The sequence below is a fragment of the Carlito syrichta genome, unplaced genomic scaffold (assembly GCF_000164805.1).
Source record: "Carlito syrichta isolate Samal-C Ts95f unplaced genomic scaffold, Tarsius_syrichta-2.0.1 Scaffold307751, whole genome shotgun sequence".
Classification (NCBI taxonomy): domain Eukaryota; kingdom Metazoa; phylum Chordata; class Mammalia; order Primates; family Tarsiidae; genus Carlito; species Carlito syrichta.
The window spans coordinates 312,611-336,290 of record NW_007251847.1 but is presented as its reverse complement, the minus strand read 5'-3'; the positions used below and the strand labels follow the sequence as shown (position 1 = coordinate 336,290).

At 34.8% G+C, this 23,680-nt stretch overlaps 1 long non-coding RNA gene across 1 annotated transcript in view; it reads right to left on the bottom strand.

Moving 5' to 3' along the window:
• LOC103266985 overlaps nt 1-23,680 on the bottom strand; it is an 88,087-nt gene that overhangs the window by 6,795 nt on the left and 57,612 nt on the right. Inside the window, exon 2 of the long non-coding RNA XR_504731.2 lies at nt 16,982-17,112. This is a non-coding gene — a long non-coding RNA (uncharacterized LOC103266985). The remainder of the gene's footprint in view (nt 1-16,981; nt 17,113-23,680) is intronic.

The following is a 23,680-nucleotide window of genomic DNA, read 5'->3' as shown; positions in this document are numbered from 1 at the left end:
TATTAATTGCAAATTCCAACTTTTAAAAAAAACCTATAAAGTATAGTAATACCTAATTTATCCAACAATGTCAGAAACTAAAGCATTTCCAGATTACTGAAGACTGCCTCTTTTAGCACCAAAACTTCCTAATTTTAAGTAATTTCAATGGAAAACTTTCTAACAATAAACTTTTATCAAATGAAGCATTTCTGACTTTTTACTGATAATTTAACTTTTACTGATAGTAACTTTTAACTGATAACTGTTAACTTTTTACTGATAATTTAAGGCCATCATATGAACATTATTTTTTCCGATCTTGTGATATATTTTCATAGTCTCCCCATTTCTCCCCTCTGTGGAGGTGTCAGTATGACTGAATTGAGAAAGCCTGATCAGTAAGAATATGGCCACAGTGTGTGGTAGGCATGTGAACAGGTCAAAACAATTAGAGCTAATATGAATCCTACCAAGCACTTTTGCTGAAACACTTGTAAGAAATAAGTTCTGTCTGCTGGGACTACAAAACTAGTAGGATTTGACCTGGTACTGTTGACAGCTATATAGCCACCATACAGGGACAACCAGCCTGAGAATATAGCCAGGAAAGAAAACAGAGCCAAGAGAAAGAGTTCTGACGACCAGTGTTTGAGTATGTTAATCCAACCATACTTGAACAGTCCTGGATTTTTCAACTATGTGATCCAAAACACTTCCTCTTCTGCTTCAGCTAATGAGAATGGAATTTCCTTTCACCTACAATATCCCTATTATGAAAGTTTTACGGCATATCAAATTTTTCCTAATTATACAGAAAGATCCCTATAGTTATATTTTACTAACTTCTGATTATTTTCTTAGGATAGATTCTTTTTTTTCTTTTTTTGAGTCAGAGGTCTCACTCTGCCGTCCAGGCTGGAGAGCAGTGGCATGATCACAATGATCACAGTTCACAGCTATCTTGACCTCGACGTCCTGGGCTCAGGCGATCCTTCCATCTCAGCACCCTGAGTAGCTGAGACTACAGGTATGCGCCATCAAGCCTAACGAATTTTTTTTTTGTAGAGACAAGGTTTTGCTATGTTGCCCAGGCTGGTCTCAAACTCCTGGTCTCAAGCAATCCACCTGCCTTAGCCTCGCAAAGTCATAGGATTACAGGTGTGAGCCACTGTGCCCAGCCTAGGATAGGTTCTTAGAAAGAGACAGATAAAAAATTATAAGGCTTTTGATATATACTGTCAAGTTGCCCTCTGGAAAGATTAGGCCATTTACCTACCCCCCACACCAGTATTATGAGTACCTAAATCAAGACATTTTCACCAGCATTATCATATATATATTTCTACCACTTGAAAAATAAAGTATAATATATTTTGATATTAATTTTTTACTTTATAGTTTTAAGATTATAAATTCTCTAATAGTTATTAACCATTTAATATTTATTTGATAAAATGCTTGTTTCAGACTTATTTTACATATGGAAATACATCAATTTCCTCTCTGAGAGAGAGAGAGATAAAAGGATAACACCCTCCCTCCAATCGCCTCTCTTTTGATGTCATCATGGAAGAATACAATCAATGCCTGAAGCTGCTGCAGCCATTTCCAATGATGAGTGGAAAGTTAATGAAAGAAAAACCAACACAGAGCCCTACACACCACTGTGCCTCTACACTAACCCTGAAACCACTGTGTCCCTCACTTATGGTAATATATCTTCAAATATTAAATTTTTATAGTTTAAGTCATTTAATTCAGGTATTCTATTATTTGAAGCCAAAATCATCCTTAAAAACATACTCCTCAAATACTAAAACTCCAGCTTGCTAGGCCCCATCTCTTAGGTCTAGAATCTAGGGTCTAGAATCATGTAATGGCCAGTGATAAGTAAACAAGGCTCTTGACACACTGAAATAAATCAAGAGACAGACAGAAAATTATAAATATAAGGAACTACAAAATCAAACTGGTAAACTGCTACTATAAGCCAGATTGTCCAACTGCATATTATTATGTCTATATGTATTTAAAAGATTAAGGGATATAAAGCCATTCAAAATTTGCTTCAGCTTTGTGGGAATCAAAAGGAAAGGCATATGCCACATCAGAGTCAGAAAAAAAAACAAAGAAAGAGTGCACAAAACTGCAAATACATGAGAACGTACAACCACAAATACAGTCAGTCAGGCAATTACAGCAGGAAATATTGAGACCACACTCACAGAGAATAAGAATATCTGAAGGTAAGGATTAGAGTTTTAATTTGAGCAATTCCTCTTATTTGAGATTATTTCTACTTTACCAATCTTAAGGAATCAAGGTTTGATCAGACTACATTAAGGGAACTAACAGGTTCTTATCAGAGGTTCTAATAAGTTCTATTAAGTAGTCACCTAAATTTCCTTCTAATTTTGGTATAGTTTCACTTTTATCAATTAATTTTTTAATCCATCTGGTTTATTTTGTATGTAAGGTGAAAGGTTAGAATCTAGTTTTATATTTATATAAATCTTAACTCATTATCCAAATATTACTTATTGAAAGACCTTTAATATTCTCCATCATCTTCAATGCTATCTTTCTATAACTTATAGATGGTACAGATATCAGTATTTTACCATGGTTCAGCCTATGCATACACACACACACAGTTCTATGTCTGGGTATTCAGTTCACTTATTTCACTTTAATATTAGTAGAAGAAAAATGATGGTTTTTTTCATGTGCAACTCACATTAATGACATCATATGAAAACGTAAAGCTTTTATATATAAGACTCCTGGCACAAATCTATTTTTTTAAAGTTTTCAAACAAAGTTTATTGGAGAAAAGAAGGGAGAAAAGAAAAGGAGACATGTCAGAGTAGGCATGGGCAAAAGAAACCACCAGCACAAATCTAACTGACAACACTATAACTTTGTAAATATCCCATGGATTCTAATTCAAATAGTACTTGTGTATGTAAGTCTACAATTTGCTTTGTTTTTCTTTGTTGTTGTTGTTTTGGGGGGGGCTTTATTTTTTAGAGCAATTTTAGGTTTACAGGCTTGTAAAGTTCATAGCAATATTGAGTGCAAAGTACAAAAAGTTTTCAAATACCCTCACACACTTTTTTTCATTCGAACACTCATCATGCACAATAAGATTTAAAAATCAATATTAAGCCACCTAAATGAGTGTATATATGCACAGAGTTAACAGAGTTTAGGAAAATATTGTTTGGGTGATTGAAGAAAAAAACAGATATTCAGTAATTGTTAACTTCCAAAGAATATTTTATTATTTTCATTAAAAACTTTTCACAGGTTACTGAGAAAGATTATGACATATTAGCAAAGATAAACTTTTAGAATACTAATTTAATTTAATTTTACCTTTTCAATATCTTGTTGCTCTTAATTGGAGTATTTAGTAACGGTTTTTATTTTAATAAATTTTAATCTGCATTGAGATGAAACACCATGAAAACACAATGCAATTATTTACAAAAGTATTTATTAAGTATCTATTATAGACCAATGGTGGGACTAAAGCAGGACAAAAGAAACAAAAATCCCTACCCTCAGAAAACATACTTCCTAGCATGTGAGATCCAGAAATTAAGAAAATAAGTCCAACGAACAGACACTTCTCAAAGAAAGATATTCAAGTGGTCAATAAACACACATTTTTTTTAAAGGTTCAGCTCCACATCATCAGAGAATGGCAAATCAAAACTACAGTGAGATACCACCTAATACTGGTTAGGATGGCTATCATTAATAAGTCAAAAAACAACAGATGTTGACATGGTTGCAGAGAAAAGAAAATGCTTCCACACTATTGGTGGGAATGTAAGCTAGCTCAACGTTTGTGGAAAGCAGTGTGGCATTTTCTCAAAGAACTAAAAAGTTGAGCAGATCCAGCAATCTTGATTCTGGGATTATACCCAGAGGAACATAAATCACTCTACCAAAAAAGACACCTGCATATGTATGTTCACTGCAGCACTATTCACAATGGCAAAAACACAGAACCACCTCAGATGTCCACTGAAAGAACAGATAAAGAAAATGTGGTAGATATACATGATAGAATATTATGCAGTCATAAAAAAGAATAAAATCATGTCCTTTGCAGCAACATGTATGCAGCTGAATACTAATTGAACCATCACAGAAACAAAAAACTGAATACTGCATGTGCTCACTCACAAGTGAGCCCTGATCACTGGTCACATGAGCACAAAGGTGAGAACAACAGATGCTGGACACTGCTGAAGGAGGGCGAAAGTGAGAAGGGATAAGGGGCACACAACCACACACTGGGTAGAAGGTCCACTCTGAGGGGAGGGAGGCTGCCAGAAGCCCAAACTTCACCTGCACACAATTTACATATGTAGCAAATACTCACATGCACCACACAACTCTAAAATAAAATGTTAAAGAGAAAAAAGAAAAAAAATGATACTTTAAATAAGCAAGGTTAATTTGCTGAGAGAATAAAAATGCGTATTTATGTAAGTATTTGCTCACAGTTAAAAAAATTAAAGGACAACTATAACATAAAATTGGGGGTGTGTAGAAGGCGATCTTTAAAAAGATGAAGGAAGTATGGTATATGGTAGTGATTCCCAACCTTTTTAGCATCAGAGACCGGTTTTGTGGAAGACAATTTTTCCACAGACCGGGGGGTGGGGGATATGTGCAGTCAAACCTCACTGCTCACGTTAATCTGTTTTTGTAGCCACTATCCAGCACTACCATCACGGCCTCAGCTCTATCCCAGATCATCACGCATGAAGATTATCATAAGAAGCACACAACCTAGATCCTCTGTGCGTACAGTTCACAATAGCGTTCACACTGCTATGAGAATCCAAAGCTGCCGCTTATCTGACAGAAGATGGAGCTCAGGTGGTGATGCCAGTGATGGGGAGCAGTTGTAAATACAGATGAAGCATTGCTTGCTTGTCAGCTGCTCACCATCTGCTGTGCAACCTGGTTCCTGGCAGGCCACAGACCTGCTAAACAGGGGTGGGACATCTTGGTACAGTAGAAAGCAAGAAACCTATCAAAGACTACTAAGGTTGGATACAAAGAATTCAGGTGCAAGCCTAAATAAGCTTCCACTGGCCCCAAATGGAGCAATTTATTTAACAAAAAAAAAAAGATAATAGCCTGAAGCTCATTTAAATCCCTGAGTTCACAATACTACACACCACACTTCCTTTTTGTCCCCTTTAGAGGATCCTAATTATTCAGAAATCACCTAATTTTGAAAATTAGTAAATAAAAGGAAAGAATCAAGCATTTATTCTGCCTCTCCTCTATAAATAGAAAGCCAAATAATTGATATGCTGAAATTTCTTTTTTTTAAAGAGTATTTCAACCAATAAAAAAGAACAACAGAATTAAAATGTTGGCATTTGCAACCTCTAATAAGTTAATGAATCTTGGTGATAATCAACAATGGCAGATGAGATCATAAGACATCAAGATTGTTGTCAAATTTCTTGGCCTGATCAAAGACTGTTATAATGCAACTATTTAAACCGCAACTCCATTTTTAAAAATGAAGACAAGAGATTTGATTAAAGCAGAAAGTAAGGATTCAATTTTGAACCTTAAATGTAAGATGACTATTAGAAATTTAAGTGGAGATGCTAATGCAGTTGGATACGGAAGCCAAAGTTCAGGACTGCAATGGATAGATATTTAAAACCCTTGAAATTAGGTAGATAACCAAGAGGATGAATATGCATAGACAAAGAGATATACAGACTAAAATTTGTAGCTCAGTGAAGGAAAGAGGAAATCAGCAAACAAACTGAAAAGAAGTAACTAATACAGAAGCAAAATAAGGAGAATATGATTTCCTGGAGGCAAACTGAAAAAAGTGCTTTAAAAGGAAAACATATTCAACCATATCATGATATTCATAAGTGATACGAAGATTGAGAGTTGACACTGCATAGCAACATGGACATCACTGGTGAGTATCATAAGAACAATTTTTGGTGGTGTAATAAAGGCAAAAGCCTAAGCGATTTCAACAAAGAACAAGAGAAGAGACATAGCACACAAGTCCTTTTGAGGGACTTTAAAAAAATAATTGTAGGAAAAAGGAATGGGACAATAACCAAAGGGATAAGCAGTCAACAGAAGTTTATATTTAGCTGTGTTTATAAGGTAGGAAAAATAATGGCAGACTTGAGACGGGAATGTTCCAGTAAAAAATGGAGAATATGGTTGTTGAAGAGTAGAAGCTTGTTAAAGGATTGCCATAGAGTAGGGAGGGAAGATGAATCAAGTATAAAAGTGAAGGAATTCACTTTGCAAGGAACACAGTGAATTCACAGTAACAGGCAAGGAGATAGAGTTTATGAACATAAATGCACATGGACAGTCCCAAGTGATTATATGACCTACAACAGTGAAAGAAAATAAAAGAAAAAACTTCCTACCCTCAATCTTAATATCACTGGTTAGCTGTTAAATCCCCATAATAAGATTTTAAACATACCAGAAAGCATGGAAAATAAACTAGCAATGAAATTTTTTTTTAAATGAATGGCCAATTATACTTACCAGGTTTTATAGCAATACAAAGATTTATCTTCCTTGTCTTCTACAGTAGAAAGTGAAAGTTCTAAAATATGAAGATCAAAATGTTCTGCATCTCAATTGAGGTAGTAGATACACAGGTATGTACAGTTTTCAAGATTCACCATAGTGTGTACCTAAAATCTCTGCACTGAATTTTACGTAAAATATAATTCAAAAAATCTCACACCATCAAAAATTTGAAGAAATTCATTATCTTATCCAGGCAAAACTGTTCTCACTAAAAAGATAAGTACTTTTAAGTATACTAAGAAAGTCAGTCACTGAGAGATCCCACTAATTTGCCATATAGAATAATTTTGATTTTCTTATTTTACTTTAAAGATGTGGGGTACAATTCAGGGTTAGGTACACAAATGTTCATTATGCAGGTACCCTTGCTGATGAAGTGTGTCCCCTCCTACCCTGGCAATTTCCCACTACTGCCAATCCCACCCCCATCCCTGGCAATTTCCCACTACGGCCAATCCTTTTCATATAGTATTATGATAATTGTTCAAGGTCCGCTTATGAGTGAGAACATGTGATACTCAGTTCTTTCTTTAGAATAATTTTTAAATGTCTTTTATCAGTTGTTGGTTTTTCAGGGGGGAAAAGAAAATGTAAGAAGAGTTTAAAAACATCCATCAGTGAAATTCAGTGTAGTAACTATAACCCATTTCTTTGAACATGAAAATCCTATATCAATATTCGGAGAATGTTGGTTTCTTAGGCCTCCTAGTTATAACTTGCAGAAAGTTTAATTTCCCTCAATCACCACCATGTGCTATGTGACTAATGAGAAATAGGTAAAACCTAAAGAGTAAATTGAACAAAATAAATTAAATAGAAATAGGGGTCAAACTAAACTACAAATCATAAATACCACAAAGGAAAACAGTGTGGTTGGTGTTGAAGAAGAATAATTAAAATACACACACACACACACACACACACACACACATACACACACACACAAAGGAAAAGTTTTATATGGAAGAGGTGCTAGTCAGATTAAACTTTAAAGTTAAAATTAATCATAAAAGATGGCTATATTTTGACAAGCAAAATGAAACCAGAAAAGATAAAGAGAAATCTTAAGCGAAATGCCTCTGTACACTTGAGAATACAGAATATGTACAAAAAGCTATCTGTTAACAGCTCACTTTGGTTAAAATAAAGAATACATGATGAAGCTGTATAGTAAATGATCATGAGTAAAAAAATAGAATATGACCAGAGTATAACAGATTGTGAATGTCAGTCAAGACCATATTTGGTAGACCATGGCAGTAGCTCTCAGAGCATGGCCCTTAGTCCATCAGAATCAGCAGTGCCTGGGGACTAATCACAAAGGTAAATTCTTGAGTGCCATCCGAGACCTACTGAATCAGAAAGTCTGAGGATGGGCCCAGTCGTCTGTTTTAACAAGTCCTTCAGGTGATGGTGATGCATGCTCAAGTTTGAGGCTACTGGACAATAGGAATTCAAAATTAAGTTTCTGAGTAGAAGAGAGAATAACAAAATATCATGGTCTTAAATGTTTTTTCAAATAACAATGGTCAAAATGGACTTAAGAAAAGGGAAAAGAGCCAGGCTCGGTGGCTCAGCCTGTAATCCCACGCTTTTGGGAGACTGAGGTGAGACCTCATCTCTACAATAAATCAGAAGATCAGCCGGGTGTGGTAGCGCATGCCTGTAATTCTGGCTACTCAGAAGGCTGGCGAGCGGCCACTGCACTCCAGCCTGGGCGACAGAGTGAGACTCCAACTCAAAAAAAAAAAAAAGGGAAAAGATGGCAATACCAGTCAGAAATAAAATAAAATAATAAAAAACAACAATTCGGAGAGGAAGACAATGTGGCAGACAAAGATGAGACTAACGTATTGAGCCTGAGTTGTAGGTAAAACAGTAGTACCACCAAAACACACACACACTCACTCAAAGAGAAACAGGAAACAGTTTTTTAAAGGAAGGCAGTGATTCGTCCAGCATGAGACTTTCTAGGGAAAAAAAAAAGAAGAGAAGGCAATATATTTTGTAAGCCAATAGGTTAGAGATCTCAGCAAACCATACCTGAGACTGGAATTCTGGACAGAAGAAAGAGCTGAACATATGCAGAAATGAAAATTAAAACCATGGGCCTGAATATAACATACTAGAAAGTGAAAGAAAGAAGAGGCCCAAAGGCAAAAATCTTATGGAGAAATGCATATACCTACAGTACAAGAAAAGTAAGAACTACTGAGAAATCAGAATAGTTAAAAGCAGGAAAAAAGAAAAGCAAGCAAATTTTTTCAATCCTATCTTCAACTCCAGTAAAACTGAATGATTCACTATTGCAAAATTAGCAGGTTTTCCGTACCCTGACTCTATATCTCAGAATGTCCTATCATCTAAACCCGTGAAAATTATACCCATTTCATAAGATCCATCTTAAGGACTCTACCCCAAACTTTCCTTAATGCTGCCCAAACAGATGTGCACTCTTGTCTCTGAAACACAAGAGTACATCATGATTCATTCATATACCTAGTATGTAATTTGCCATAATGTGCCTTGTGTTCTACATATATGACACTATATGCCCAAATAGAGGGTGGTAAACTCATGGAGACTTATACTCATTGTTTCATTCTGCCCCATATTTAGGATAGTACTATATATACAAACAGGAACCAAAACATTAGGTGTGTTTTGTTTTTAACCGAAACAGTGCCCTGAGTTAGGCATATTTCCCAAGCCCTTGAGGGGCCAAGGAAAAGAAAACAAAGGGGAAATGAGAAGCAAAGCAAAAACCAACACATAAAAATTTTCAAAAATATCCCTAATAAAGACTTAAAAAAAATTTTAGGTACTTACATTACATTTTTTTAAAAATCAATGAAGTTACCAAGGACTAACAATTAAAGTAAAAGACTCTTAAATATTCATTAATTATGTGAAACATTTTCAGGATCACAGTAAAATACTCTTTCATTTTTAAAAATATTCTCTTGCTCAGTTTCATCCCTTCAGTTCCAATAAGACTATTAAAAGGTCAGTGGGGTAGTATAAAGCAAGTCACCAATATTTGGTAATGCCAATACCAGATCCTGAAACATTTTCAGGATCACAGTAAAATACTCTTTCATTTTTAAAAATATTCTCTTGCTCAGTTTCATCCCTTCAGTTCCAATAAGACTATTAAAAGGTCAGTGGGGTAGTATAAAGCAAGTCATCAATATTTGGTAATGCCAATACCAGGTCATCAAGCCAGACCAGACACAGAAAAGGCCAGGATAGAAGGTCTAATACAGGATTAATAAGTAGGGGAAGGAGGTAAAGTGAATTCTCCAGCCAAGCTCAATATATAGCGCTAAGATGTAAGATAAGATTCAAACCAAAATATAAGGAACAAGCAGGATATTTGGTCCTAGTGAATGAACTGACATCAATACCCAGAAGTTTCCAGTATTAATATTAACAAAACATCCAACAATACCAGATTTCCCACCCAAAGTTAATGGAAACACAGTTCAAAAATGTATACAGAGGTTCTTTTAGCTTCCAGGTTCTTTAACTGAATCCGAGTTAAAAACAAACAAACAAAAACAATAACATCTTGAAACTATGTTTAAACATGTTATGGACAGGTAACAGGAGTTGGGACAGTTGGGCTCTAATTCCAGTTCTCCTTACGTACACACAACCTAAATAAATTAATCTCTCTAAGCCTCTGTCTCGTCTATAAAATAGGGATACTACTTTTACTGCCCATCTCAAAAAAGCACCGCTGAAGATGTGAGACAGCATAAATGCTTTATACTCTATGATGATAATCACATACAGTGAGTTTATTTGAGGATAGGAACAATTTACCTTTCACCTCCCTGACACAGCACAGCACTTCACCTTAAGGTCACCAAATCAGCTCTCTAGAGCAGAACAGTCTTCTGAGACGATATAGTCAGTGACCGCAGCACTAAGTCCTTGGAGAAATTCCAGTAGGCCAAACACTAGATAGGTTCACAGAAAAATGTAGACTATGACATAAAATTCTTCAGATATGAAAGTCTGATTCCCTTTCTTTTGTGGTAAAAAATACTTAAGATCTACTCTCCTGGCAAATTTCAAGTATGTAATACAGTATTTCTAACTACACTTACCAACTACACATCTGATCCTCAGAATGTATAATCTTATAATTGAAAATTCTTACCATTTGACATGTGAGGTGATGGACTATGGTAATAATCATTTCACAATGTACACAATATATCAAATCATCACACTGTATGCCTTAAATATATACAATTTTTATTTTTAATTATATCTCAATAAAGCTGGGGAAAATTTTTTTTAAAAGAAAGAAAATTTGGGGAAGCCAATAAACATACAACAAAAAGAAATTGTAAGAATCAATAAAGAAGTCAATGAGTACTATTTAAACATTTAAAAAGCTTAAACTATATTGTCTCTAGAAAATAAAAACACAACTGTAAGAAATAGAAAATTCCTGAGTGTTTCTGCCATGTTAGTAGAAACAAGATGTATAATACGAAAAGACTCAAAATGATGAACCAAACTGAAGAAGAGTCATGCTTTACTAACAGTACAAACCTTGGCATAAGACCTAGACTAATTTGGTAACTCAGTGAGGAGCAAGACAACAATAAACGTGAGTGCAACTGAAATGCAGGCTGTGAGAAGCCATAAGGGTAATGATACAGCCAGTTTACCTAGGACAGCCCTCGTTTATTCCTGTTGTCCTCATGTAAATATTAACAGCAACTTCCCTCTCAAAAAATCACACTTTGGATAATAAATTATATGGTCACCATATCTATTATAACAGCAAAGTAAGGCTAATAGTGTTAATGTTACAGTAAAGGTACAGTTGTATTTAATTCATTTGTGATGTGGAATAAATAGGTTCTGTACCCACCCAAACTCAAACATCTTTTAGAAGATGAGACACTATGGTATGTGAAGTATGCTAAACTCTCAAAAAAATATATTATGCCAATACAATGCCATGCTGTTATCCTGAAAAACGCTCAGGGAAGGAGGGGAGGAGAGACTAGGACTGACAGTACAGTCAGGACAGAATTGAAGAACAGAAGTACAGACACATGATCCTGATTCACACTCCTACTTCTATGCCAGTCTGTAACATTTAGTAGGAAATTCTTGTTGAGGTAAATTAGAAATTAATGGAACAAGAATGAGAAATAATTTTCTAATGAAAATGTGTAACTACCATATGGTCTGACTAAGGAAATAATAATTTGGGGAATAATTTAAGAAAAGGAGTTAAAGATTTACCAGCTAAAACAGGGGTTGTGGTAACTCCCAGAAAAGGGGCAAATTTAATGTTTCATTGTGCCATAATACCACAAAATGATTTCAGAAGTTTTTGACTCTTCATAGACATATCTCATACTACAGTGTATTCATTCCCAGTTTATAACTAGGTTGCATTTAAGAATAGGCATTTACCATTTGAAGTACATCTTTCCACAGAAACTATGTTATGGCATTTAAGTTCCTAGTTAACCACAAACCCCTACACTTAATCCACATGTAACTGAACTGTATACTATCAATGGTGTTTCTCAAATGGCCTATGACTAAGGCAGCCTCAAGAAGAGGGAACTACTATAATGAATCGGAATTCAGGACAGAGGTGGCAAAGTCTGGACAGTAAGACATGGTAAGGGTAAGAGAAAGTTTTCTGGTTTCTATGGTGGATTATCTGAGGGATAAACAGATACATAACTAGAAACACTCTGGAAGACTCAGCTCTTATCAAATGTCAAAAAAAAAGACATTTTCAGCAGTGTTGGTAAATGAATTAGAAAAGCAAGAGATCAAAGAAGTCCAGTAAATAGGCACTACAACTGTCAAATCAAGACATAAGAGCCTGGGAATGCAACTAAATAAATGCTGAGACAGAGTAGAAATTTCATAGTGTAAGTAAGAAATATTCTAGGTATAACTATAAAATAATGAGAAATTTTCTTAGAATCTATCTCAATGACATACACAATGGTGCTTAACCACATAGGTTACAGAACCATCTTGTTTTAACAAAAGCAAAGGATACTCCTCTCCCCTGGAAAAACAATGCTCCTTCATAGTAATTGCATGTCCATGACCTCCTGTAGAATGTACAAATAAATTTTTAAGGTGGAACTTGGCAAAAGTAAAATCACAAAGTATAGGGGCAGAAAACAATGCCTTCTGCAAGAGCATCACAGTAGCCAAATATAAATACTGTGCCTAAGATTATCAAAATTGTTATAAAAATATAATGCAAAAGCAACTGTAAGATTTAAGATACAAAGAATAAGTCGTGGACCATTTTTTCACAGATCCAACCATTAGAAAATAAGATTTGTAACTAAATTGTGGATTCGTAGAAATCAAGATAAACAGGTTCCTACTACTAACAGTGCCCTGAAGGTTTAGTCCAGTGATTCTCAAACTTCATCCAACATCAGAATCACCCAGAGGACCTGTTAACATAGATTGCTAAGTCCCACCTCTAAGCTGCTGATTCAGTAGGACTGGAGTGGGACTCAAGAATTTGAATTTCTAACAAGTTTTCATGTGAAGTTAATACTACTTGCTCAGGGAGCATATATTGATTTATGCCTTGGAGCAATTTTTCAGAATTATGCCAACTCCCTTTTCAGTCACTTCTATAACTCCTTCTTCACTCTTTAGGCTAACTGCAAAATATTAGAATACCCCAACATTTTTTCTACCTTGCTTCTGAAACACGTATAGAGCCCTCATATCATTTTGAATAGTTTAAACTGCAGTTAAGTGTAGGTGAACAGAGAAGAGATAATCAAAATGATAATTGAGTAGTTGGTGCTCAACACAGGTTGGTGAGTTAAATATCAAAATATACTGAGCATACCTTAAAAGACAGACACTACCTACATAAGAATCTTTCTTCCACAGACTTCTATTGAAAGGTGTCTAAAATCATTACTTGTAGGGTCTCTTAGGATCAATAATTAGACACTAACACTTCAGATATAAATTAGATTTTTAAATTAACAGAATTTGCAGCTCAAATAAAAAGTCATAGCAGCAAATTGTTTTTCAAAGTGTTTTTCAAAAAAAGGAACATACAGAGTGTAATCATATCTTCCCTTATCAAAACATCTAAATTTTCTGCTCTATTCATTCTCTTTTTTTCTAAATTAGTATAAATAAGTAAACTTTGCTCTATTCTTACATTATCATTTCTTACAGGGTATCAGAACTAATTTCAATCATGAAAAACAGAGTGGCCAACACAAGAAAGTCAGTAACTGATGTGCTATATGATAAAGAAAGCAATATAGAATGAGAGTAGAAATTTAGAAAATAAATACTAACATTAGTAGTGTCTCTAATGTGTCTGTAGTTTGCCAACCCTTGCTATAAATAAGCCTTTGCTTTCTTGAAAAAGAAATGGAATGATGTCTATATGTATAACATGATCTTGCTTTACTATTCATTAGTGCAGTCTCCAAATTGGGTTACCCAAACCTAACAAGGATGTACAATCTAATCCACTTGAGAGGGAGAAAATATTAGTTTCCATTTATATTTAACACTTAAATTCTTAAGCACCTAAACTGACAACTAAAACAACAATTTGACAATCTTGAGGTTAAGAAAAAAAAATTCATCACTAATAATTCAGCTTATAAATAAAAAGCAATAGTCTAGTTTGATTTTGTGTGTGTATATCAAAAGTGAAAGAGAGAGGGAAGGAAAAGGATAACAATGTTGAATAATTACCCACTCACTATAATAAAATGGCCCACAATAAATGACAACTAGTTTACATGGTTTTCCAGTAATAGTAAAACTCTTGATAATCCATCAATTCAATCTCACTCATTTTCCTTATGACCAACAGAATATATTACATGCTTCAAATTTTTTAAGGTGAAAGTAACGTGAGATAGGATTATCATATAGTCTGTAGTTCTAGTAATAAATGAAATAAGTTGGTCAACTTCCAACTGAAAGCCATGATATTGGTATTAGTGAGACTAAGCTCTAGCCAAAATGATCTTAACCACAATAAAAAGCAGAAATCAAATGATGAAGAGACATTAAATATAAGACTAAAGATTTAATATCTGATCTAATAAGCAATTAGAAATCATTGCAAGTTTCTTGGATAAAGGAAAACGCTCTGAAAGTGATGATGATGGATTAGAAAGGAAAAATTTAGAGGCAGCAATCTAGACACAAGATAATAACTACCTCAATTAAAACAGAATAAACAAACAACTAGAGCAGATAAGAGGTAGTAGAGCAGCTACTTGTAAGGCTTAGGCAGAAGCAACTCCTGAGCCCAGCAGGTCGACTCTGGGGTGGCTGTGAGCGTGCTACTGCACTCCAGCTTGAGTGACAGAGTGAGACTCCAATGCAAAAAAAAAAGGTTGTGGAGAAAGAAAAGGGAATAAATGTTAGGAATATAAAAGCTTATTTATAGCAAGGGTTGGCAAACTACAGCATGAAGTTCAAATCTGGCCTGCTGCCTGTTTTTGCAAATAAAGTTTTATTGGAACACAACCATAACCATAGTTCATGTATTGTCTGTGGCTGCTTTTTTACAGAGTGCACAGGGCCCACAAAACCCAAAATACTTACTACTGGACCTGGACTAATTTCCTGGAACTGCCATAACAAAGTACCACAATTTGGGTAACTTAAAATAACAGAAATTTATTTTCCCCCAGATCTGAAGGGCAAACATTCAAAATCAAGGTATCAGAAGCCCCATGCTTTCTCAAAGGCTCCAGGGGAAGAATTTGTTCCATGCCATTCTCTTAGCTTCTGGTGTCACCAGCAACACTTGGCACTCCTTGATTTGCAGCTGGGTAACTCTAATCTCTGCCTCCATTGCCACATGGTCACTTTCTCTCCTATTTCCTGACATGGTGTTCTCCTCTCTTATAAGGATGCCAGTCATACTAGATTAAGGGCCCACTCTGGTCCAGTACAGTCTCATCTTAACTATTGCAATGACTCTATTTCCAACTAAGGTCACATTCTGAGATACTAGGAGTCAGGACTTCAACATATGTTTTGGAAGACACATTTCAACCCATAACTTGACCATTTACAGAAAAAGTCTGCCAGCTACTACTTTAGAGAAACAGAAATTAAAGAGAAGTAAGTCCAGAAGTGCCACTGAATGACAAGAGATTTAAAATAGGAGAGTTGGGATTTTCTTTTAAACATACTAAGTTTAAAGCTAAAGTAAGAGGCTTCTTAAAATGTCAGGCAGAAAGCATTGTATGTAGGTCAGGGATCTGTACTGCTTTAGAGGCAGAGGAATCAGGAGTAACCTGAAAAAGGATAAGCATTCTCAAAGTAAACTTTTATACAGCCAGTCAAGAACTTATCTTTAGAGAATGTCACTGTTAGGTAACAATGTTAATTGGCAAAAGTCATTGTTATATCACATCAGATAATAATGTAGAAAATAATGTAATTTAGTATTATACAAGCTAAAAGAGAACCATCTCACAATTGACAAGTCCAACAAAAGGTTGAAGAAGCCTGAAAAATGACCAGGGGATTTGGTTAGATGAGACCACAGACAAATAAAGAAAACAACTTTTATGGAGAAACTAAGAGTGAAACCAGACCAGATGGAAGATGGGAATGTTTACAAACAAAAGACAGTAGATACACTAAATTACTAAATTGGTGGATTCTGATGTACCACATCTGCTGGTTATCTATATCCTTACATAATCCTCTCCCACATAGAATGTGAGCTTAGCCAAATGGCTTACTTTGGCTAATATGATATTAGCAAGCACTGGCAAGCACAGGCATGTTAAGCACTTCCACATGGGAACCTGCCTTCTTGGAACACTACCACTTGGAAGCCAACTGCCATGCTGTAATGAAGCTTTAGCTAGACTTCTGAATGATGAGAGGTCACCTAAAGAAATCATGACGAATAAGACACCATCTTAGCTATTATAGCCCTAGCAGAGCTCCCAAATGAATGCAACTGCCATAGTGACTTCAGTCCATATGTAAGAAAACAGAAAAACTGCCCAGCTAAGCCCAGTCAACCCACAGAACCATTTTAAGTCGCCACATTTTGAGGTAGTTTGTAAAGCAGCAAAACAGATAACTGATACAGTCAGAATGCAATATGTTTGAAAAATCTAAGAACATGAGACTGAAAATTTTTATAAAACTGGGAAGACTTGTAACACAAATGGGGGAACCAGAAAAACTATGTAAATATAGAGGGTAAAATTAACATGCAAAAAAGAAAAACAAAAGGTGAAGATGAAGGAGTTGAGCTATATGAGGAATAAAGAGAAAACAAGGCTAGAAACAGTCATTCTGTTGTAAGAGAATAGCAGAAAAATGTTTTTCCACCTACTTCATCACTTTCATCTACTTCAATCCCACCATCTTTGTCATCATCCATTTGTTTGTGTATTGTTTGAAGAGCTTCCAGACTAAATCTATCCTCTTCTGTAAAGCACGGTGGACTCAGTGATATGCAGGGATCTGAAACAGAACAGAGGGCAATTACTAACTTGCCACACCAAAACAGAGGTTATTGTTAGAGAAAACCAACAAAATTAACTTTCAGAATAAGTTAAGCTAGGAGGTTTTTAAATGTCTAGCACAATATTCTTCACATCAAAAGTATTATATATAAACAAAAATGACTAAATAACCCAATTTAACTGATATTAGGCAACTACAAACAGAAGTTATACCAGCATTAACTTCAGATTGTCTAAAATCTTTTACATCTTTAACCATTTCTTCTCATCCAATCCATTATAATTACTGATCATTCTTCCCCCAAAAAGATGATCTCCTCACCATTAAAAAAAACAAACTAAAAAGTGTAGTGCTATTTTTGTACAATCCAGTTTAATTAAAATATAAGCCCTAGGAAAAATCAGCAAAAAATGGAAAAGGATATGTAGACTATTCACATGACCTTTTTTTTTTTTCATTTTTCTATTTAAGATAATCTAAGAGTCTGCTCATATGACTTTTTTTTTGAAATACAATTTCTTAGGTTCAACATCAACTAATGAAAAGACTAACTGAATTTTTAAAACTTGTGCCTCATGCTTTCCTTAATGCATATTTATTGGTCAAACCTCTTCCTAAGGAACATGTGTGAATCCTCATATTTACATTGTCAAAACTAACAAGTTAGAGAGCGTGTAAGATTTTTCAATGGCCTAAAATAAGACTGATGAAAATTACCTTCTGTTGACATAACTAGTAAACAACCTATATACCAAAATGGAAAAGTACTGCCAAAGCTTCATTCACACCCAATCTGGCTGACTGGATTGACAAATTCCAGGAACTTACTTCTATTCTACCAGGTCACAAAAGTAATATCCTTTGAGAATATCATCAGAATCACATATATTTCTAGAAATAATATGTCCTTAAGATTTAATGGGGTTAGCATAAGAGAAGGCTTAGCCACAATTTGATTATCTCACCAATGGTTAAAAAAGTCTAGTTTATCATTCTGACCCTATTATGAATTAACTATTATCAGTTAATTGTGGACAAATCATTTATCCTTATATTTTAGTTAAAATAAAGCAAGTAGGATACTTACTAAGGTCTAAAATAGCTATAAGAGCCTAAGATAACTAATTCTGTGCTTACAAAAAAAAAAATTGGGCTTAGCACAGGCTGATAGGGTTGCTCTCAACGTGGGTTAAAAAAAAAAAAAATTTGGAGAAGCCAATACATGAGGCTCACAGATAACTCGTTTTCTAAAAAATAATTCAAACCTATATTACCAACATGTTCCAGTTATAGCCAAAAAAATATTTTGGTGATTTAACATTTGTAAAAGTTTTGATTCAAAATCTAATTTTAATTTTAGTCTTGGGAGGGAAGAAAATGGAAGGGAAAGAAAACTCTATAAAAGTGTAAAATACACCTAAAAGTTATATGTGTGACATATATGTGTACACACAAGTATTATAAAGCTTTAAGAGAAAATTAGGAGCAACATATTACCTGAAGTCATATAAAAATAAAATTGGTCACTAATAAATGTATTTCATAAACATTTATTAACTAATCTAATAAAATACTCTCTCTCAACATCTACTTCAATATGTAACTTCTCCATTAAGTCTTTCACAAATACTTTCTCCTAGTGATCACTTCTCTGCACTCCGTTTCATCCATTCAACAAATATCTACTGAGCACTGTGTGTCAGGCACTGGAATACCACAGTGAACAAAAGAGACAAAATCCTCATAAAACTTACTTTCTAGTAGGAACTATGAACATAACAAGATAAATAAGTAAGAGACATAGGCATGTTAGTAGTAAATTTGTTTATTTTGTTTTTTGTTTTGTATAAAAAGTGCACACTTTTATTTGCAGCCCAGTTTCCTCCTATTTAAGATGACATAATTAGTTCCACATTAATTCCTTAATATGATTGTTGAGAAGATCAGCATATCTGCAATATTTTATTTATTTTTAATTAGTTTATTTATTTTTATTTTGAAGATGTGGGGTACAATTCAGGATTAGGTATCCAAGTGGTCATAGTACAGGTAAAATTTGGGCCTCCCTTTGGTTCACACTTTGCTTAGTTTGAGATCAGGCACCCTTCTGATGTTGTGCCCCACCCTGGCAGTATTCCACTATTGCCAATCCCTTTCTTATAGTATTATGGTAATTGTTCAGGGTCCACTTATGAGTGAGAACATGTGGTACTCTGTTCTTTGTTTCTGTGATAGATCGCTGAGTATGATAGACTCTGAATCCACCCAAGTTGTTGCGAAGTCCCTATGTTTGTCTTTCTTTATGGTTGCATAATATTATTAAGGAGAAAAACAGAGTAAACAGCAGATATTAAATGTCAAAAGATTTGAAATTCTTGATACCTATTTTCTTTCTTTCTTCTTCTTTTTTTTTTGAGAAAGTAGGATTTATTGAGGACAGAAAAGCTCCCAGAGCAGGAGGGGACCTGAGGGGATTGCCTGATACCAATTTTCAAATCATGCTATATAAGTTCTCACTTAACGCTATACTTTATTTATCTCTAATAGCTTTATATGTCAGTTTGTCCACACAACTAAGATGATAAACAGGGCAGGGACCATGTTCTTCTATTGCCAGGGCTTAGCTCGGCATATTTTAAGCCCCTAATACATTCCATCATTTCATACATTAACTAAATCCCAAACTTCTAGGCTTCTATAGTGTGTAAGGTTTAACAGGCTCTAGAAATTAAAGAGATAAGAAAATCTCCTGTACTCAGAAAAACTCACAGTCTAGTGAGAAATATAACATGTAGACTCCCAAAATATATTATGCTAAGTAAAAGTTTTCTAGAAGTACACTTGGGAGCACTATACATTATCTGTAGTTAATAACCTTGAGAAGAAAGAAAAGCATACCTGGAATAAGCAGTATCATATGTCCAGTGACATGAAAAGAACATAAAACATTCAGAGACATGCTAATGATTTAATCTGTCTGGAGTACACGAAAAAGAGACAGGAGATCAGGCAGGAGACTGGTAAGACTCCAGGTCTCTAAAAGATCAGTTTTCCATACTAAGAAATCTAGATTTTTATCCTGAAAACTTTGGGAAGCCATGAAGGGATTTCAAGGAGGGGGCAAAGACAATCAGACTCATTACAGAAAGATCACTCCAATGACAGTGGAATGGCATAGAGGGAGGCCAGACTGAGGGGCACAGCTGTGACAGTGTTCCAGTCAACCTGACAGCACTCAACAGTCCATGCCTCCAAGGAACAAAAGGCGGCAGATGATGAGACCGCTCTAGGGTTCAGTGTTTTGCTGAGTTGGAGCAGAAGGAAAGACAGGAATTGAAGTTATGGTGAGAATGATTCATTTCTCCACATGAAATTGTATTTCCTTTAAAGTACAAATGCTTAAGGCTTACAAATCTAATTTAAAATAGCTGTGAATTCTGAACTCCATGACCTATTATAATGTCTTTTTTCATTTCTTTCTCAGTTGTTTCCCTTCTAGATTAATTCAGCACAAGTGATCACTTTAACTCAAACCAGCTGGCCTAAATTTCTTTTAAAATATACAGTCTATTATAAAAGTTCTAGTCCTATAATTAATCTGGTATGATGGTTTCAAAGACAACTGCTAAAATACCAAAATTGTTCTCCTTTACCAATACTTCCTAGACATCTATCTTAGCCACCAAAAATGCATCAGTGTACCTCATGGAATCTATACTCAAACTTCTTTCTCATCTAAACAGAATGTACTCATTCATTTAAACATGACATGGAGTACCGACCCTGCAATATGTCAGGCCCTGTAGTCAGTGCTGGACACAAAATGCAACAACTAAAACAAATTTTCTCCCAAGTTCCCTCACTTTGTGTTAAATGCAACATGGTATGATATATAGCTTTTTAGCATTACATGTTGAGCATTATTCTATTTTTTCTGGATTGGGTACAGTACTTCACACTTAGGAAAAAGAACTAGCTGCAGCAGAATAAGACCTAATCAAAGTCAGCCATCAAACCATTATTAAATTACACCTTGTCTTCCTGTATTCAAAGCCAAATAAACACTTAGTCTGATTCTTCAGAAGTAAAGTTAAATAAATTAAAATGATTTCACCTATTAAAAAACATCTGCTACATTCTAGAAGCCAATTTTATTTTATATACAAAATGTATCCCTGCAAACATATGTGGGACAGGGATTATCTCCATTTCTTAGTTGAGGAAATGAAACTTATGAGTAACTTGCTTAAGATCACACCCCTAGAAATGACAGTTGGAATTATAATCAAATCTTCAAAACTCCAAATCCATGTTCAAGTGTTAGTATAATAAACCAGTGTCAGCAAAGAATTAAGTACTGCTATACAGAAATTGCTGGCACCTGGCTAAGGAGTTGAGAGCACTGAGAAGCATAAATGTGTCCTTGGAAGGAGATCACTGGACACTTCCAGAATAATATTCACAATCTAGAATACATATGTATACTTCCTACCCTACTTTTCCTTTTGATAATGTTATCTCCACCTCAATTCACACATCCCTTGAACAAACCAGCATATTATATTATATCATAACTTTACCCTAAACTTGATTGTGAGCACGCACTGTATTAATTTTTTTATTCTCAGTATCTACTACAGTTACTGACACATTTGTTGGCTTAAATAAATATAAGTATTAGAAGTCACATAAATTCATTTCTAAATACAAATCATCAACAAAGCTCTTTCTTTCATTTGTATCTATGGTTGGTTAACTCCTTTCATTCCAACTCAAACGATCCTCCTCAGAGGCCATCTTAATTCCCTATCTAAAAGAGCCTTCTTGACTCTACTTAATTTTTCTTAAAATTTTTTTCTTTTCCAGCACATTATCACAGTGCACTAAAAGCATTTATTTGTTTGCTTATTGTCTAATTCCCCCACTCTAATGCAACCGGAAGACCACAGGCTTTGTTTTGATCACTTCTCTTTCCCCAGTTACTAGAATGGTGCTTGGTATGCAGTAAGTGCTCAAAACATTATCTGTTTACTGAATTACATATCTAATTGGTTTTTCAATACAAAAGTTTGGAAGACAAAAGTTTTTCAAGATATTACTTGGATGATTAGAAAACTATAATGCAGAAATTAACAATAAAACTAGTCTCTACAACACTGAAGTTAAATCTAAATAGTTTGTAGAAATCTAACGACATTACTCTTCTGCTTCAAACTATTCCTGCGGTGGCCACTGCACTCCAGTCTGGGTGACAGAGTGAGACTCCAACTCAAAAAAACAAATTAAAAAAAAAAAAATTTCAAAACACCGTTGAAATCTAAAGTATTACGTCTATTGTCAAATATTATTGTTTAAATGCTTGTTGAAGAAAATATGCAACATAACATGCAAAAATAGCCAATGGGAACTTTAAAATATTTAAGACAGTCCTTAAGATTCTTATACTCTAGTAAAAACTTCATGAGGTCAAAAACTAAACCTGTCTTATTGATTATTATACATTACTATACATTATTACTCTATATTATTACTATGTATTATTACTATAAATATTGTTACTGTTGTTATACATCTGATATGTGTATTATTAATGTACATTACTACACCTAATAAATAATCTTCCTGATTTTTATATGAAAGCAATTGCATTTTGGGTGACCTTATGAAAGAGAAATTGTACTTTAGTAATTGCAGTTAGAAAAACAAAAGGACAGTTTCTTCTATCTGCAAAGCTCCTTTTCCCATTTATATCCATGGTTAGTTAACTCCTTTCATTCCAACTCAGATGTCACAAATAGAAAATAAGATGAGCTCTGGAACCCACAGTAGTACAGACTAGCTAGCAGACAGTTCCCAACTGAGCATGCTACAGTCTCCTCCCTGCTTGCTCACACCCTCCCAAATGCTACTGGCAGTTAATAAAATGTGCAGGGGGCAGGAGGGATGGAGGAAGCACACAATAATATTGAGTAACTGCAATGCATAGGTCAGGCCAGTCCTCAGTCACGACAATGGTACTCCCCAGCAGGAAGAAGAAAACACTAGCAAATGATGGGTAGAATAGCAATAGGAGGTGAATCTGCACACACAGCTTGCAGTTATTGGTCAGAGAAGAACAATGTACATCAGTAAGAGGAATCTCAAAGAAGCCACTGATGCTTTTTAAGTAAGACTGTGGCATGATGAAAGATGTAACAGAGAAAAAAATGTAATTACAATTTACATTTTGTACAGTGCTTTCAAGTTTAAAAATGCTTTACCATATTCAATATTTTTAATAGACTTTCTTTTTTAAAGCAGTTTTCGGTTGAGCAGAAGGTACAGAGATTAGGCCCCTGCCCTTCACATGCACAGCCTCCCCTAATATCATCCCCTACCAGAGTTGCACATTTGTTACAATTAATTAACCTACTGACAAATCGTTATCATCCAGGGTCCATAGTTACATTAAGGTTCACTCAGTGATGTGCATTTTATGGGTGTGAGCAAATTTACAAGGACATGTATCCACCACTATAATACCACACAGAGTAGTTTCACTGCCCTAAAAATCCTTTCTGCTCTG